This window comes from Sorex fumeus, unplaced genomic scaffold (assembly GCF_029834395.1).
Source record: "Sorex fumeus unplaced genomic scaffold, SorFum_2.1 ptg000045l, whole genome shotgun sequence".
Classification (NCBI taxonomy): domain Eukaryota; kingdom Metazoa; phylum Chordata; class Mammalia; order Eulipotyphla; family Soricidae; genus Sorex; species Sorex fumeus.
In genome coordinates, this window is record NW_026606102.1 from 19,256,769 (window position 1) to 19,272,698 (window position 15,930).

The following is a 15,930-nucleotide window of genomic DNA, read 5'->3' on the forward strand; positions in this document are numbered from 1 at the left end:
GAGGGCTCCCCCCTCTCCCCCCCGCCCCGCAACACACACACACACATACACACACACACACACACACACACACACACACACACACTCCTTAAAGCCTATAGGTCACTAAATCTGTGGTTCACCTTGCCAGTGGGTTAGATCCAATCCCTTCTAGAGCCAGAGAGACTCAGACCAAGGACGGAGGGGCCCTCTTCCAGCCCAAGCTGATGGAACAGCACTGCCCTCTGGCCACCAGACCATAAAATGGGCACAGCCACCCCAAGTTCTTTCCCCAGGTTCTGTGATCTGAGACCAAAGGTACCCTCACAGGCTAAGGGACCCTAGCACACCCCACCACCCTATGACCGCCCCAGCCCCACCCAGACACTAGCACCCTCTGTGATAGCCCCTGGAGAGCCAGCTGGGCCTTAAGGGGACAAGTAGAGATGCTGGTAATCTTGTTCCTTCTCCCACACTGTCTACCAGGCGGGCGGGAGCCCATAGGGATGCCTCAACTCAGGCTGGAGCCACCAGTGCCTCCAAAAGATCAGTGTGACCCCAAGTGAGTCTGAGGACACACTCCAAACCAGGCTGGCCCCCAGGATTTCTGCCCTCGGGAGCTCAGAGGCCCGAGAATTCTCCCACTGAACCATCCCTAGAGAATGGAGGCAGCAGGAGGTAGGCACCAGCCCAGGAGGGGCGGCAGCAGGCTTTAGCAGAGCAGGGCGAGGAATGAGCATGTCGGGGGTGCTGAGAGATGCTCATCTGACTTTCCAGCGCAATCTGGGGTGAACAGGAGAGGCCGCTGCAGGTGGCAGCATCAGGAGGAAGGGAAGGCCCGTGGGAAGCCCGTGGGCTGGAAGCGAGGTGGTCCAGGTGAAGTCACTGTGGAAAGAGGACACCAGCTGCAGGACGCCAGTGAACTGATTCTCTGGCTTTCGCAGGCTTCCTTTCCAAGACAGCTGGTGGTACATTCATAAGAACATGGGTGAGGAGTGCTTGGAAACTGCTGGCGGGGGCAGTGGGGTCCTGCCTCTGTTCCTACCCATGCTGTTTTTGAAACAAAGACTATTCCTTACCCAGTCCAATCTGCTCTGTGACCTTCGGAAAGCTCCCCTTTCTCTGAACCCAAGCCCCCAGAGAGAAAGTTTATGCTGGTTGTTCAGGGACTCTGTGTGTGTGTGTGTGTGTGTGTGTGTGTGTGTGTGTGTGTGTGTGTGTTGGGGTGCTGACTGGCTCTGTGTGGCGAGCACTCGCTCCCTGGGCCTTTTTACAGACTGTTTATGATGTGCCACTGCGGTAACTGCCTGTGATTAGCAGCTCACAGGCCGCTCCAGGCCTGGGAACAATGGGACCGTGGAGGGAAAGAGCCTATTAATGGCCTCACCTCGAGCACAGCCTAGGTCACTTGGTCATGCGGTCATGCGGTCACCGGGCCACCATTCTGTCCTGTTGCTTGCACCTGTGAGGTCTTGTAGCGTCTCCCACAGCCCTTGCCTGGCTGTGCCCTCAGCAGCATAGGGCCTGGGGGTCTGTCTGTCCGGATATCACTGGGGGATGACCAGTGAGAGTATGTTCTGTTTATTGTGTCAAAAGGTCTCAGGAGTTCAGGGCTGACTGCAGGATATCTAGGGGATGCCCAAGGCCCCACTGCTGGAGGGGTCCCCAGACCCCTCCCCAGACTTCCCCAGAGTTGCTGGGTTTGGATTTCCAGGCCTTGGCTGTTGTCCACCGGCCCAGCCGGAGAGAAGGTGAAGAAAGAAGCAGGCAATGCAGCTTGCTGAGGGGCTCAGGGCTCTTCTCTCTGCTCAGACTCTCCCAGTGCAAGCCCTGGCTGCCCCAGACCGCTGCTTCCCCCAAACTCGGTGCCATCATGAGCCCCCAGAAAGCATGGTAGGCCAGCAGAGGCTGCAGGGCTGGAAGGTGCTTCCGCCTCCAAGCAGTGACCTCCACACCACTCTGCCAGGCAGCTTGGCCCTCACTCCGACTTGGAAGTGAAGTCAGAGGTCGGGCTCTGTGGCATTTGCTCCAAGAACGGCCTGGCACTGCGCCCACCGCAGGATCTCCCTGGGGGATGTGAGAGCCACCGCAAGCTGTGGGTCAGCTGCTCTCACCCCCAAGTCCCTGGAGTCTTCACGAGCCTCGTGTCCTTCTTCACTGTGCCCTGGGAGGGGAGGCCTAGGCCAGGCGGGGCCCTGAAGAGCCAAAGCCCCAGTCGCAGGCTCTGCAGCCACAGGCGCCCCCAGGCCCAGCTGCCCCGCAGCACAGGTCTCCGGGCCTCGGTATTTCCCTCCTAGAATGGTGTGGGAAAGGCGCCCAGCCTGTGGGGGAGAGGAGGTCCCTGGGCTCCTGAATCTGCACGTCACACCAGGACCTAGCTGAGCAGCAGCCTGTGCCTGGCGTCCCCATGGAACTGGAGCTCTCCCCGGAGGGGCCCATGCGTGTGACAGAGAAAAGGGCAGCAGTGGGTCAGACTAGGGATGAGTCGAGTCGGGGGGTGTGACTGTGTCCGTGTGTCTGATGTCAGCATGTGCCTGTTGGCCTCTGTATGTGTGTGTGCCCAGCTGTGATATGTGGGTCAGTGTGTCTGTGCCACTCTGTGTGCCTGGTGAGTGTGTAGTGGTCTGGATGTGGCTGAGTATGTGCCTGTGACTGTGTACGAGTGCACAATAGTCTGACTGTGTATGCGTCTGTGTATGCCTTTATGGGTGTACAGTGGTCTGAGTGTGGCTCTCTTTGTGTTCGGGTGTCACTGTGTATGCCTATGAGGGCAGTGGTCTGGGTATAACTGTGTGTGACTGAATGCCTATGTATTCCAGTGTCTGTGTGAATGCATGTGTGTGATTTTGTATCTGTGTCTGACTAGTGAATGTACAATTGTCTTTGTGTGTGCTTGTGTGACTTTATGTCAGGGTGTTGATGGATAGCTGTGTCTGTGTGGCTGAGTGTATGCCTACCAGTATATGTGTGTGATTCATGTGTTGGGAATATGTGTGTATGTGACTGTGTGCATGTGACCGTGTGCCTGGGGTGTTGTGCACACCTGTGTGTCGGTGTAAGTCAGTGTGTGTAGGTTTTTAAATCACTGTATGTGTATGGAGCTGTGTATACCCATGTGATTGTATCATTATGTCTGTGTGTGACAACACCTGTGCATGTACAATGTGATGGTGTATGTCTGTGTGTATTAATGTGTATCTGTATGTAGTGTGTGTGTTAGTGTCTGCATGTTAGTGTGTATGTCTGTTTGTGTTAGTGTGTATCTGTGTGTAAGTGTCTGTATGTTAGTGTGTGTTAGTGTGTATGTCTGCGTGTTAGTGTATGTCTGTTTTAGTGTGCGTCTGTGTGTTAGTGTGTGTGTGACTTTGTGTTAGTGTGTGTGTATGTCGAGCGTGTTAGTGTGTTTGACTGGGGGCAGGCAGTATCCCTCTAGGTGTGTCTGTGAGACTCGGTGTGGGTTTGCAGTGGTGTGTGACCTTGTGTGTGTGTGTGTGTGTGGAGAGACACAGGAAGCACTGTCACTCAGGACAGGCCGTGAGGTTAATTACATTTTCTGGTTGGCTGAGAGTTAATCAGTGGCGCCTCATTGTTCCAGCCCCTGTAGAATATTTTCTCCCTCAAATGCCGGTATCTGCTTGTGAAGAGGAATGGTGACAGCCTGAAGGTGTATGGGGGAGTGATGGCAGGTGGGGGCTGCAGGTGGGCCCCAGGAGTGCTGCTCCAGCCTGCCATCCTCTGGAGATGACCTGACCCCCTTGGGAGCAGATACCACCCAGCCTCTGGGGCCTGTCTGGGATCATAGCACAGACGAGTTCCACGAGTCCCAAAGCTGGTCTGAGATGAGCAGGAAGGTCCTGGTTGTGAAAGCAATTTCCAGAATTGGAGAGATGCCAGGTGTGGAGGATGCCGCTGGCTATCACAGAGAGGGCACAAGAAAGGGTCACAGCATGGCTCAGGGGCATGCTGCCATCGAGTCATCTGGGTGTCCTTCCTGTCTTATGATCTAGACCTGTGATCCGGGCTTCTGAGGCCATGGCCCAGAGCAGCATCCAGGTCCTCCACTCCTCAGCCCCCCTGTGATTTCTTAGACCCATGAGTCCCTGGCACAGAGTCTCCATCACAGCAGCAAGTGCTGGCTCCACCTGCAGGTCTCTCTGGGTATAAGAGTGGTCCCCTCACACCAGCTCCAGGCAGAGAATCTATGCCCAAGGTGGGCAGCAGAGGAGGAGTGCCAGGCGGAGTGCACTCATGGCAAACACCTGGAGCCAGGAAAGAACACTGAGGTCAACTTTCTTCCCACCTCATGTGCCCCTGGTAGGTGGTTTGTGCCCCTTCCCAATCCACGACCCCCCCCCCCCGCCCCGCCCAGCCCTGCTTCTGCTGCTTTCCAGGGAAATGATCAAAGGGTAGGGGTACTAAGTGAGAATGTGTGTGTGCAGGCAAAATCTTCATAGTTTTGCTCTTCCGTAGGGTGTGGGGATCGGGAGCGGGGGGGGGGGGGGCGTCAAGTGGGGCAGGAAGCAAGATGGGAAGGAGAACCCAGTTGCCAGGCTTGCCCACTGTTGCCACCTCTGTGCTAATAGCTTCCAGTCCAGCCCTACAGGGTCTGATGCACCAGGCCGGGAGTTGGCATTCTAATGCCACCAGCTTCGTCTGTGTGCCTGAAAGCTGCGTCGTGTAGTTTCTTTGCTGGGGATGGAGAAGAATGGGCAGACCTCTCCAATACCCCTGCCCAGAGGAAGGACTTGCCTGCCTTCTGGTGGGGAACATGTGGGGAGAGAGCGAGTAATGAAGCGAATGAGCTGGAAAGAGGAGAATGGTCCAGCAGATAACTGGGGATGGGAGAGTCTGAGGAGGCAGCCTCTGTTTCAAGCAGGGGATCTGGCTGGACCACACAGAGAAAGCATGGCGGGGGGTGCGCCTGCTGGTGCTCAGGGCCTATTCCTGGCTCAAACTCAAAAATCACTTTTGGTGGTGCAAGGGGAACTGTATGGGGTGCCGGGGACACAACCAGGTTGGCCACAGACCAGGCAGGCACTCTACATGCTGTCCTATCTCTCCGGCCCAAGACTTGACCCTTTGTCTCTTCAGGGTGCTGAGAGGGAAGCAACCAAGCCCATTTCCACCCGGCTTTGCCTGCAGTAGGCAGGGACTCATCCCACACCAAGTCCTTTCCCTAAAGGATTGGTTCACAAGGATCTGGAGGAGCGGCCTTACACCTGGGGGAGGAGGGTGTTGCCTTTGACCCCCACTCTGACCCCCTGCAGGAAATCCACCCCCAGAGAGAATATCAGCCCTTGCAGCCCCAGACCCTGAGCTCTGGAGCCAGAGCGACAGACCCAGCTGTGTTCATCGCCCAGTGCCACGTCCACACCAGGCCCAGCATTCCATCTGCTGCCAAATTCCAGGGCTGGAAATAATGAGGCAAATTGTCCCTTGCCGCTGATTGACTTTCAAGTTGCTCTGCTAAACTGGGTGCAGTTGAAGTTTTAGCAAGTCTCCCGGGGACCCCAGGCAGCTTCGGTTTCAGCCTTGTAAAGAACTGTTAAGATCCAATCCAAATAAATAAAATCAGATCCAGGAAAGCGATGTGTTTGTGACTGCAGACCAAACACTCAGGATATTCATGCCGGAGCCCAGCACCCGCTCTTCGCGGGGATGCCTGACTCTGGACTGGCAGGAACCCATGAGTCGCCAGCCTCTGCTCTCCCAGGCCCGGTGCTACTGGGCGCCTCCTGCCTCTATGTGACCGGAGAGGAAAAGCAAAGACCAGGCCGCGGCCTGACCATGGCAGCATGGCGTGGAAGGGAGGCCAGGCTGCAGCAAGGCAAGCCATACCCCCCATACCTGCAGGACGTCCGCGGGGCCTCACCCCGTGGCAGCACAGGGACCAGGGAGGCACCAGCCTGGAATCACCTGGGCAACACATACCACCGGCAACTCCCCAGGTCAAGAGGCGCCAGCCGCAGACTGCCAGGGTGGACGTGTTGGGCAGCCGGGGGCGTCAGCACAGCATTGTCAGGCTGGGGAATCTCAAACTCACCACGCTGGAGAGCCCAGAGGGGCTCTTGGAAACACTTTTCCCCACCCCTCACAGCTGCCCTGGACCAGCCAGAGGGTCCAGGAATGGAGGGAGATTAGGGAGATGTGCTCCCCGCCCCCATCTGCCGAGCGCCAGCTCCCTGCTTCGCCAGCCACCCCTGGTACGGGAAACACACATCCCTGTCCTTGGCCCTAACAACAGCCTGTGTTTGAAGCTGCCGCTGGAATGTTTGCTCAAACCCTGGAAGAAAAACCAGAGGTGTTTGAGAGACACATCCTGGGCCAGACACCTCTACCCGCCCCCATCCTGTGAGGTCAGTGGGATGGGCAGCCAAGCCCTGGGCCTTTGCAGAGCCTCTCGCTTTAGGAGGCAGGTGGGGGAGCGAGACCCCCTGCCATCCCATTCACTCTTGTGGACCCCTGACATTCCCTGGCACTGTGCTCATCCTCGACCGTTTGGCCCCTGCTGCCGTTGGCCAGCCTCACCCCATCCAAGCCTCAGGGTCGGCAGGGGCCTCCCTCAGTCTGTGGGTGCCAGCTTGCTGCAGGCGGGCAGGCCCTGGGCAGAGCGAGCCTCCTTCCGCACTGGGCGCCCGCCGGCGCGGCTGCCCCCCACGCTCGGTGCTGAAAGGCCCCGTTGTCGCTCCCAGCGCTCAGCCCTGTTCTCTTACCTCATAAACGGCTAATTTGTTACATATTTTCTGACGCTGTAAATGGGAGAACAAAGACCTTTTCTCTCTCATATTTTTGTTCAATTATGTTTGTGGGGGAAACTGATCCCCTTCAAAGGGGGGCCAGGGAGGTGGAGGAAGCCTCCCAGGCTTGATGACCTCCCGGGCAGGCTGCTGGGGCCCGGGTGCCGCCGCCAGGAGGGAGGACAGCGAGGTCTCTGCAGGTCTGGTGCAGGATGGCGCTGGGCTCCTCACGCACGCAGCCCCGGGACTGCCGCAGGACGCCCGAGCCCGCCGATGTGGCCACATCGGTGCCCTGAGAGGCTGTGGCACAGGCAGCAGAGGAGCCTCCTCGCACCCCACGGCAGCCCCAGCACCAGGCGGGAGGCCTGGGCAGCGCCCGGAGTGGCCGGGGCCCTGGGAAGCAGGACTGTCCCTGAGAAGCCGGGCCTGCCCCTCCTCCCCGGCCTTCTGCTCTGCGGCTGGGCTGCTGCAGCTCCTTCCTGCTCCTGGAGAAGCACGCCTACCGCTTGGGAGCGCTGGCTCCAGACGGGGCTCCCGAGGCCTGGAACCAGCCCCTTTGGCCTTGCTTTCCTGGATTAAGGGCCGGGATGTCAGGACGAAGGAAGCAGCTGTGATACCCGCCCCCCACCCCCACCCCATGCAGTGTCGACCGCTGGGCATGTGGCTGAGTGGCCGGGTTCCCTCCATGTCTCCTCCGTGGCTGTACGACCTTAAACCACTTGCCTGACCGCTCCATGGCTCATCTAAAACCATGGGTGAAAATAGGATCTACTTCACAGCATTGTCGGGGGCTTGAGTGTGATATCTGTACAGGGCTTAGTGCCATGTCTGGCATAGAAAAGCTGCCAGTCCGCTTGCATTTATTATTGGGTTGAGCAGACATGAAAGAAATGATCACACTCGAAGACATATGGTCTCACAGTGAAAACTATAAGCACTGAAAGAAGGGTCCAGGCTGTGGGGGGAACCTTGAAAATGGGGGTTCCTGTGCTGATCTGGAGGCTCCCAAAGGTCAGTTTAGAAGGTGGTGTTGACTCCGCTGATTGTGCTCGAGCAGGCCCAGTGACGTCTCCATTTTTGAGATTTGTTGTTACTGTGTTTGGCATATTGCGTGCGGGTGCGATACTCTCAGTAGCTTGCCGGGCTCTCCGAGAGGGGTGGAGGAATTGAACCCGGCTCGCCGGGCTGGCTGCGTGCAAGGCAAACGCCCTACCACTGTGCTATCGCTCCAGCCCCTTGCACGCAGCCACCATGACCGACCCGAGTTCGATTCCTCCGCCCCTCTCAGAGAGCCAGGCAAGCTACCGAGAGTATCTTTCCCACACGGCAGAGCCTGGCAAGCTGCCCATGACGTATTCGATATGCCAAAAACAGTAACAACAAGTCTCACAATAGAGACGTAACTGGGACCGCTGAATGTGAATAGGAATAAATGAGGGGGAGGTAGGGGTACTGGGCATGCTCTATCCAGCAGAAGGACCAGTTCATGCAAAGGCCCTGAGGTGGGAGGGAACTAAGGCATTATAAACATCTGTAAAGGCAGATGGTTAGGAATACAAAAGAAGGATGATGTTAGGAATACAGAACAAAACTGGCAGTCTGGGGAGGTAGGTAAGGTCTCCAGGCATGCCAGAGGTGTTTCCTCTGTAGAGTAGAGCTGTGAGGATTTAAACTGCGGGACCTGAGCACACACAGGCACACATATGAAACCTGTCTCTGTTCAGCCATCCCCTGTGGGATCTGCATTAGGTTAGGGATGCTCAGGGTGTAAGACTCAAGCTGAGCCTCAGGCCCCCCGGGCAGTGCTCTCCATGAGCAAGTAGAAATGAAAGAAAACAGAGGGTGAAAGGGAGAGAGAGGCTGCAGGCATGAACATAGCCCAGATTGGTTGGGCCGAGTAAATCTGGACCATGGGAAATGATCCATGGGTCTTGGTGTCTGGAAGAAGGAAACTGGGTCACCTTGAGCTTGGTCTCCTCAGGACTTGCAGTGGGCTGTTTGTCCCGTGCTCGAATGTACATCTATGCTTAGGCCTCTACTGCCCAAGCTCTTGTTCTGAAGCCATCTTCCTCTTTTCCTTTTCAATCCTGTCTTCCTCATGTTCTTACTTACTTTCTATTACCATTATTTCTTTTTGTTTATCCTCATCTTCTCTCTGTTATACACCACACACACACACACACACACACACACGTACATGTACACGTGCACACACATTGTTCCTCCACCCTGGTCACTTAGAACCAACATCCCAGGGCAGACACTCTGGCCTGAAGCTGCCCATCCCAGTAGCAGAAGCTTATAGACGGGGAGCAGCTAGGTCCAGGGACGGGCAGGCATTCACAGAGCCACCAAGTCCTGTGGGTAGCAGATGCAGCAGGACCTTTGACCTCTTAAGAAGGCTGCAACCATGGTGGATCCTGGAAGCAGATGGACCCTTGCACTAACCCATTGAACTTCCTCCATCAACTCCATTCAGACTGGCCTGCTGAGCCAGACATGCAGCAAGAAGGCCCCGAATAGCACAAGGAAGTCCCGCCTGCAGTGAAAATAGATCTGTGCTCATCCAGAACGTGGGTGACATCTCAGGCTTCTTTCCCCAAGACCAGAGACTCAGCTTCTCTTTCACATTCTTTGTCTCCAGATGTCCAAACGTTTTCTCTTTCTGTGGTGGGGGACGGAAGCATGAGGGGGAACTGGAGACCCAAGCTGCTGGGTAAAGCTCTCGGATGCCTTGTGCTCCCTGGGTCTGCCTTCCCCACTCTGCTGTGTGGCATCAGGCAACTGCCTCCCCTCTCTGGGCCTCTGTCACCTCTCTCCACTAGGAGTCCCATGCAAGACTTTATTGGCTGTTGATCCCTTGACATAAAGCCCAAAGACCCCGATTTTCCCCTCCTCTCCCAGCGTGTGTCTCTTGCAGCTGGAGACAGGCGAGGAGCTAGAGGAGTAGTGTCTTCAGTGAGGTCAAATGCTGGGCGCCATCTCCTTCCAGGATCCTAGCAAGACTGTCCATGCCCTGGGCTGCCAAGGCCCCAGCCCAGGCCAGCCCACACAGTCCTCTTTCCTTCCCGCTGCTCTGGTCCACCCCTCTGTCCAGCTGTCCCTGCAGGAACCTCAAGATTTCGTGAAGGGGGACAGGGAGTCAGCCCTGAAATTTATAGGCTGGGAGAAGGAATGGCAGCAAAGAAGGGAGAGGCGCTGGGCCCTGGGGTTGGAGGCTTCGGGAACATTCCAGCCAACTGGGATTCAGGCCTGCCCTTCTCCAGGCACCCACAGAGCTGCCAGACCCAGAGGGGACCCACTCATCCTCTGTGGGGAGGGAGCCAACTTCACCTACAGCCTGTCCCCTTTGACACTTGCTCCACACAGCAAACACATGGCAGTGGCCATGTCTCTGGTCCCTGCGGCACGCTTCAGGGCTCTTCCCTGGCCCTTGGAGTCAGCCTCATCACCCAGTCTGGCCAGACACACTCTTCCCAGCAGTGCTGCCCTAAGTCTGGCCTGTGTCAGTTCCCACAGACAGGGCTGCAGAATCAACTCTGGACCAAGTTCTCTGCTGGTCCCAGGTTGCCCCACCCCCCTCTCAGTGCCCCACTCTCCTGAGTGAGGTCAGATTCCATGCGTGTCTTCTTTGGGGGTCTCCTCCCTGGTGCGTCCCTCCACCCTGGCCCTGACCATGTGCTTCTTAGTGGGAGAAATGGAACTGATCAGGCTCTAAGGTCTGTCTGTCTGCAACAGCGGGGCACTAAGAAACTAAACACGGGGAATGAGGATCCACAGGACTGGCTCCTGAGCCCCACCCCCAGCCACCCCACTCCTGAGTAGGGATAAGAAGTTTCTTGCTGTTCCCTAAAGAAAGGCCAGAGACATAGTACAGGGGTTAAAGTGCAGGGTTGCCTGACCTGAACCTGTTCCCTGCTCAGCTCCACATGGTCCCCCGAGCATCTCCAGCTGGAGGCTTCCGAGAATAGTCAGGGAAGCCCTGGTCCCTGGCACTGCTGCAGAGAGAGAGAGAGAGAGAGAGAGGAGAGAGAGAGAGAGAGAGAGAGAGGGAAAGTAGCACCCAGTCCGCAGGCGTAGCATTGAGGTGGCTGGCCTGGTTGGCAGAGAATTGCCAGGAGAGGCCCCTGGGTCCCCTCTGCTCTGCTTGGATGGGAAAAATAAAAGCCCTGTAGAAGAGCAATGATGCTTTATATAAGGATATTCTGCCCATTTAGCAGGTGTGAAAACCGAGGCCCAGCGAGGTGGAAGACCTGTGCCACCTTCTCAGCAAGCAGAATCAGACCGTGACACAGCCTGTGTGCGGCAGCATCCTCACTAGGAGCCTGGCCTTTGGTGCTGCTCTGCATACTTGTGTATTTAACCCTTAGCAGCCTGGGACTGAGAGAAGATTTCCCCCATCAGCACTGAGTGCTCACAGAGCCAGCCCCAATCTCCCACCCCGACATCCTCGAGGAGGGCTTTCAAGAACCTCACCTCCCTCCCAACAACTAAGCCCCCCCTCCCTGCCAGTGGATAATTGCTCTGTGGTCAGAACAGGAGTTAGACGGGTCCTCTGGGAATTTCATACTGATTTTGCAAATGAAAATGGAGATTTGCCTTTTGAAGAACTCTGGATGGCCGTGCCAGAAGGCGGGTTTGTGACAGAAGGAAAAATTAAAAGGATTCAGTCCGTGCTTCAGATCCACAATGCAGTCACTTCACAGTCTCTGATGGCAGCCCCATGGTCTGACATGGGAACTGTCCCTCTGTGGGTCTCCATGTGCTCATCCACGGGTTCCCCAGTCTTTCAGGATAACTCGTACCCTCCTAAAGATCAGACTGAGAGGGCGCACGCGTGTGTGGAGGTGGAATACTGAGCAGAGCCCAGGGCCTGACGTTGAAGGCTTTTGGCCATATGGGCCCTTCCAGGCCTCATTCCCAACTCTTCTCTCATGCACAGAGACAACTTGACCAGTTGAGCTCATGCAAAGCTTCCATATAGTCTGCGTTCAATCCCTGGCCTCACTTTGCCTCTTGAGCACCATCAGGAAGGACCCCTAGGCATGGAACTGGGGGTACTCCTTCAGTACCACCAAGAGTGGCCCCAAATCTAAAAGAAATCCATAATAAGCACATCCCCCACTTCCTCGCCCTCCGCCTCTAACGCGCTTCCCCTCATACCGGTTTCTTCACTGACCATTTTGAGAGTCTTCAATGCGGCCCCGATTTCTTCCTTCTGTGTTGAACAATTTAATGCTAGGGTTTTCTTTCCGTCTTCTCTCCCTTGCCTTTCGTAAAAGCTCTGTGACTGAGATAAGGTGGCTCTAGCTGGTTCTCTGCGAAGTTCTGCTCCATGGTGCTCGTTTTGCACCACACGGGGGGTTTCCATTTCGGAGGTGACTTCTGGGGGCAAAAGAAGATTCACGCAGAGCGCAGAACCTTGGTGGCAGGAAGGATTTGTTCCACTAAGACTGGGCAGAGCAAAGGTACCAGATCGTGGCCCTGACTGTGGAGAAGAGGACCCTCATTTCTCTGAACCTCAGTTTTCCTCTTGGGAAAGTGGACTTGTCATGCTTCCTAGGGTTTCTACAAATGAAGGATAAATGAACCGCGTCTCCAAAATAAAACAGAGACCGTTTTATCGTGAATGATTGGGTGTCTTTGCTCTCAGAACACCCTTCGGCCATCTCTTGGGGTTACTATACCCAATGATCAGCTAAGCTCAATGGAAATGGTAAGAATCCCATTACACAGACAGGCCCAGGAATGGCCCAGACCTCTCAGAAATAAAGATCTGATACATCCTGACTATCCGGGATGTAGCGTATGCAGTATCTCAGCCTTCCCTATCCCACTTCCCAGATCGGGATATCTCACCCAGCCAGTGTGCTCGCTCCCTTCTGGGATGAGTTAGAGGCACGAGAGGCCCAGAGTAGCAGACCTGAGAAAAGCGTGGCTGTGTCTTCAGTGGCTGTCCAGGGAAGTTCCGTCCCCACGAGTCTCACAGCCCTCATACCCACCTGCACATGCAGAGAAGTGCAGTGGGAACAGGATGTGAATTCTGTCCCTGATGAGTCCCTGGTCTCCTGGAAAAGTGTGTGACATGTGGGGGTCAGGACACAAGAACACACTGCCCAGTGGGGTGTGGCCTTGGTTGTAGTTTCCTGGGCCTGGGCCTTGGATCCCGGGATCCCAGCATTCTTAACAAGGAGTGTTCAGCCTCTCCTCCACTGAACCTGTGGGCCATGACTGAATGCAAAGACCCTTTGTCCCTGGTCCCCACTGCCCGACTGTTTACTACACTAATCTGGAACAATAAACTAGTCCCCACCCTCCTGGCGCCTGCCGCTCCATCTTGGGCGCATGTCTAGAGATGTGTTTAAACTCCAGACCTGCACTTCGCAGATGCCGCGGGCCACCTCCTGGCCAGTGAGCCCTGGCAAGGGGGACGCTGAGGTTCTCCAGGCTTTTGGTGGCCGAGGCTCCATCCCAGCCATTCGGGAGTGAGGCAGCTATCACTGTGTCCCGTGTTTATTATTCTATGTCAAAGCCTTATCATAAACATTATCCCAGAGTGAGCCACCGAGGCTACAGGCAGGGATGGTTTGTTATTCCAGAGTGGCCGGGAGCATAGGCCTGGGGGCCCCAGGAGCAGCATCAGGCTGGGGAGCTCAGAATGAAGGAGGCAGCAGTCAGGCTGCACTGCTCTCTGCCCTGCATGGGCCTGATGGCCCAACTTAGCAACCTCCACTGGGATGCTCCACTGGGATGGCCTATTGGCATTTCTGCTTCTAAATGAGATCCATATGGGAGAGAACCAAACTCAGGCAATCACCAACCCCCAGTCCTTGTAGAGAAGCAACTGTAGATGTGCCCTGAATGAGTGAGAAAATTTGTGAGGAAGAGAGGGAGTGCATGTAAGTGTGATTCTGTGAGGGTGTGTGTGTGTGTGTGTGTGTGTGTGTGTGTGTGTGTGTGCATGCTCTTGTGTGAGTGAAGGAACATGTGCATGAGTGCTTCTGTGAGGGAGTGCATGCATGCATGTGTGAGTGTGCGCATGAGTATGAGTGAGGGAGTACATGCAAAAGTACCTGTGTGAGTGAGGGAGTGTGTGCATGAGTGCCTGTGTGAGTGAGGGAGTGTGTGCATGAGTGCATGTTTGAGGAAGTGTGTACATGAGTACATGTGTGAGGGAATGCATGTATGATTTACGGAGGGCCTGGGTTTGTGGGTAGTTGTGTGCGTGAGTGGATGGTCCCTGGGTCTGGGTCCGAGATTGCAAGTGTAGGAATACATTGTCCCCATGGTGCCCATTCTGCAGGAAACTGCTCTACAGGACAAAACCTGCTCTGACCTGTCGCCCCCCACCTTGCAGCCTTGAACTAGTCCCCCATCTGCTGAGGCCAACTCCTCCACTGACTAATGGCAAGAGCAGAGAGCATGCGATTCTCCAGTGGGGCTTAGGGCCATCTGTGGGTCCCATGGAGACATGTAGGAACATGTAGGAACCCCTGCAGGCTTCCAGCCTGCTTCCCTCACCTCGGGACTTTCCAAATTTAGCAGCTCCACATTTGGAGTTCCAAGTAAAGATTCCTTTGGAAAGTAGTAACACCAAAAAGCATTCCATTACTAAAATTGGTTCACAGAGGCATGAGACCTAATGACCTCCAGGGCCACTGGCGCCCATCGGGAATGCTCAGGTTGATTTTCCTCCGTGTTTTCTTTACCGCACATCTCTCTGGTACTGGCTACATGCCAGTACTGCAGAAGATACCGGGCTTAACTCACTAGAAAGGAGGGCTTCAGCCCCTGGTGCATAGATCAGCACCATCCACTGGCCAGAGCAGACCACAGGCCAGTGTAGCGCACAGGTCAGTGTAGACCTCAGGTCAGTGCAGACCACAGGTCAGTATAGATCGCAAATCATTGTAGACCACAGGCCACTATAGACCGCAGGGCACAGAACAGACCACAGGCCAGAGTAGACCACAGACCAGAGCACACCACAAGCCTGTGCCAGTTTGCAGGCCTTAGAAGGCTGAAGAATACCATGCTACCACACTCACACCTCCTGGGGAGCTAGACAGTGGGAGGTCCATGTGCCGAGAACAGGCCAGGAAGCCTTTTCCCCTCTAGTCGAGCACCTTAGGCACTGGCTCCATGACCTCACACAGGCCAGGGGGGTGGCAACCCAGGATAGGCGTGTGCAGTTGTGGCCACCTGCATCCTCGGTCTGTGCTGTGAAGGGATACTCCCTTCTCTGTGGCCATCTCAGAAGCACCAGGACCCCCCTGCTGCTCTGGGCATCCCTTACTGATAGCAGATCACGTTTCAGGGGTGGTGTCAGAATGGGAGGTGGTGGGCTCTGACCGCATCTTCATTCATCTCGTTAGGAGGAGTGGCCTGAGCTGCTGTACCCCAGCTGTCCTGGCCCACTGGCCTGTAGGGGTTAGAGAAGCTTCCCAAAGTAGCATTCGATAGAATCTCCAGGTGGGATCTATGAGTGGAGCTGGGGAACAGCATGTGCTCAGGGAACAGCATGTACAGGGTGGAGACGAAGATCACAGAGGGACTCCGGCAGGGCTGGAAGCCAGGGGGCTAAGCCTTTGGAAACAGGGCCAGAGGGACCCTCCACGTCTGAACAACCGGAGGGAAAAGGGCTGGGGCAATAGTACAGAGGGCAGGGTATTTGCCTTACACAGGAATGGGCGGGGTTGATCTGACACTACAAGTGTTCCCCCGAGCACTGCCAGAAGTGATCCCTGAGCACAGAGTCAGGAGTAAACGCATGAGCACTGCCAGGTGTATTCTTCTAAATTAAAAAAAAAAAAACAGAGAAGGAGTTGCCTTCCCTATGTGCTCTTTAAAGGTGCCCAAGGCAGAGGAGCACAGGCGAGAGAGAGGTCAGTGGCCTGTGGGGGTGAAGGGTTCTCACAGTGGACCCAGAAAGCCTTGCTCAGGCCTTAGACACAGGGTCTGTCCGACAAGCCAGTGTTCCCTCAGGGGAAACAGGGTCTGAGAACCAGCAGGAGTCAGCAGGATGGGGGACCAGCCCCGCTTCAGGACGGGGACTGCCCTAAGTGTCTCCCCCATCTGTGTTCAGATCGGAATCACAGGCAGGATTCTCTTTTTTTCTTGTCTGGATAACAAAGCCAGTTATATGAAATTGTGCAAATTACTTCCCCTCATGGGCCTCAGTCTCCCCTATACACAGAGCATCCTAGGAGGCTTT

At 55.6% G+C, this 15,930-nt stretch overlaps 1 protein-coding gene across 1 annotated transcript in view; it reads left to right on the plus strand.

Moving 5' to 3' along the window:
- The window catches only part of TRABD2B (TraB domain containing 2B), a 182,520-nt gene that overhangs the window by 140,512 nt on the left and 26,078 nt on the right, over positions 1–15,930 (plus strand). The window lies entirely within an intron of this gene.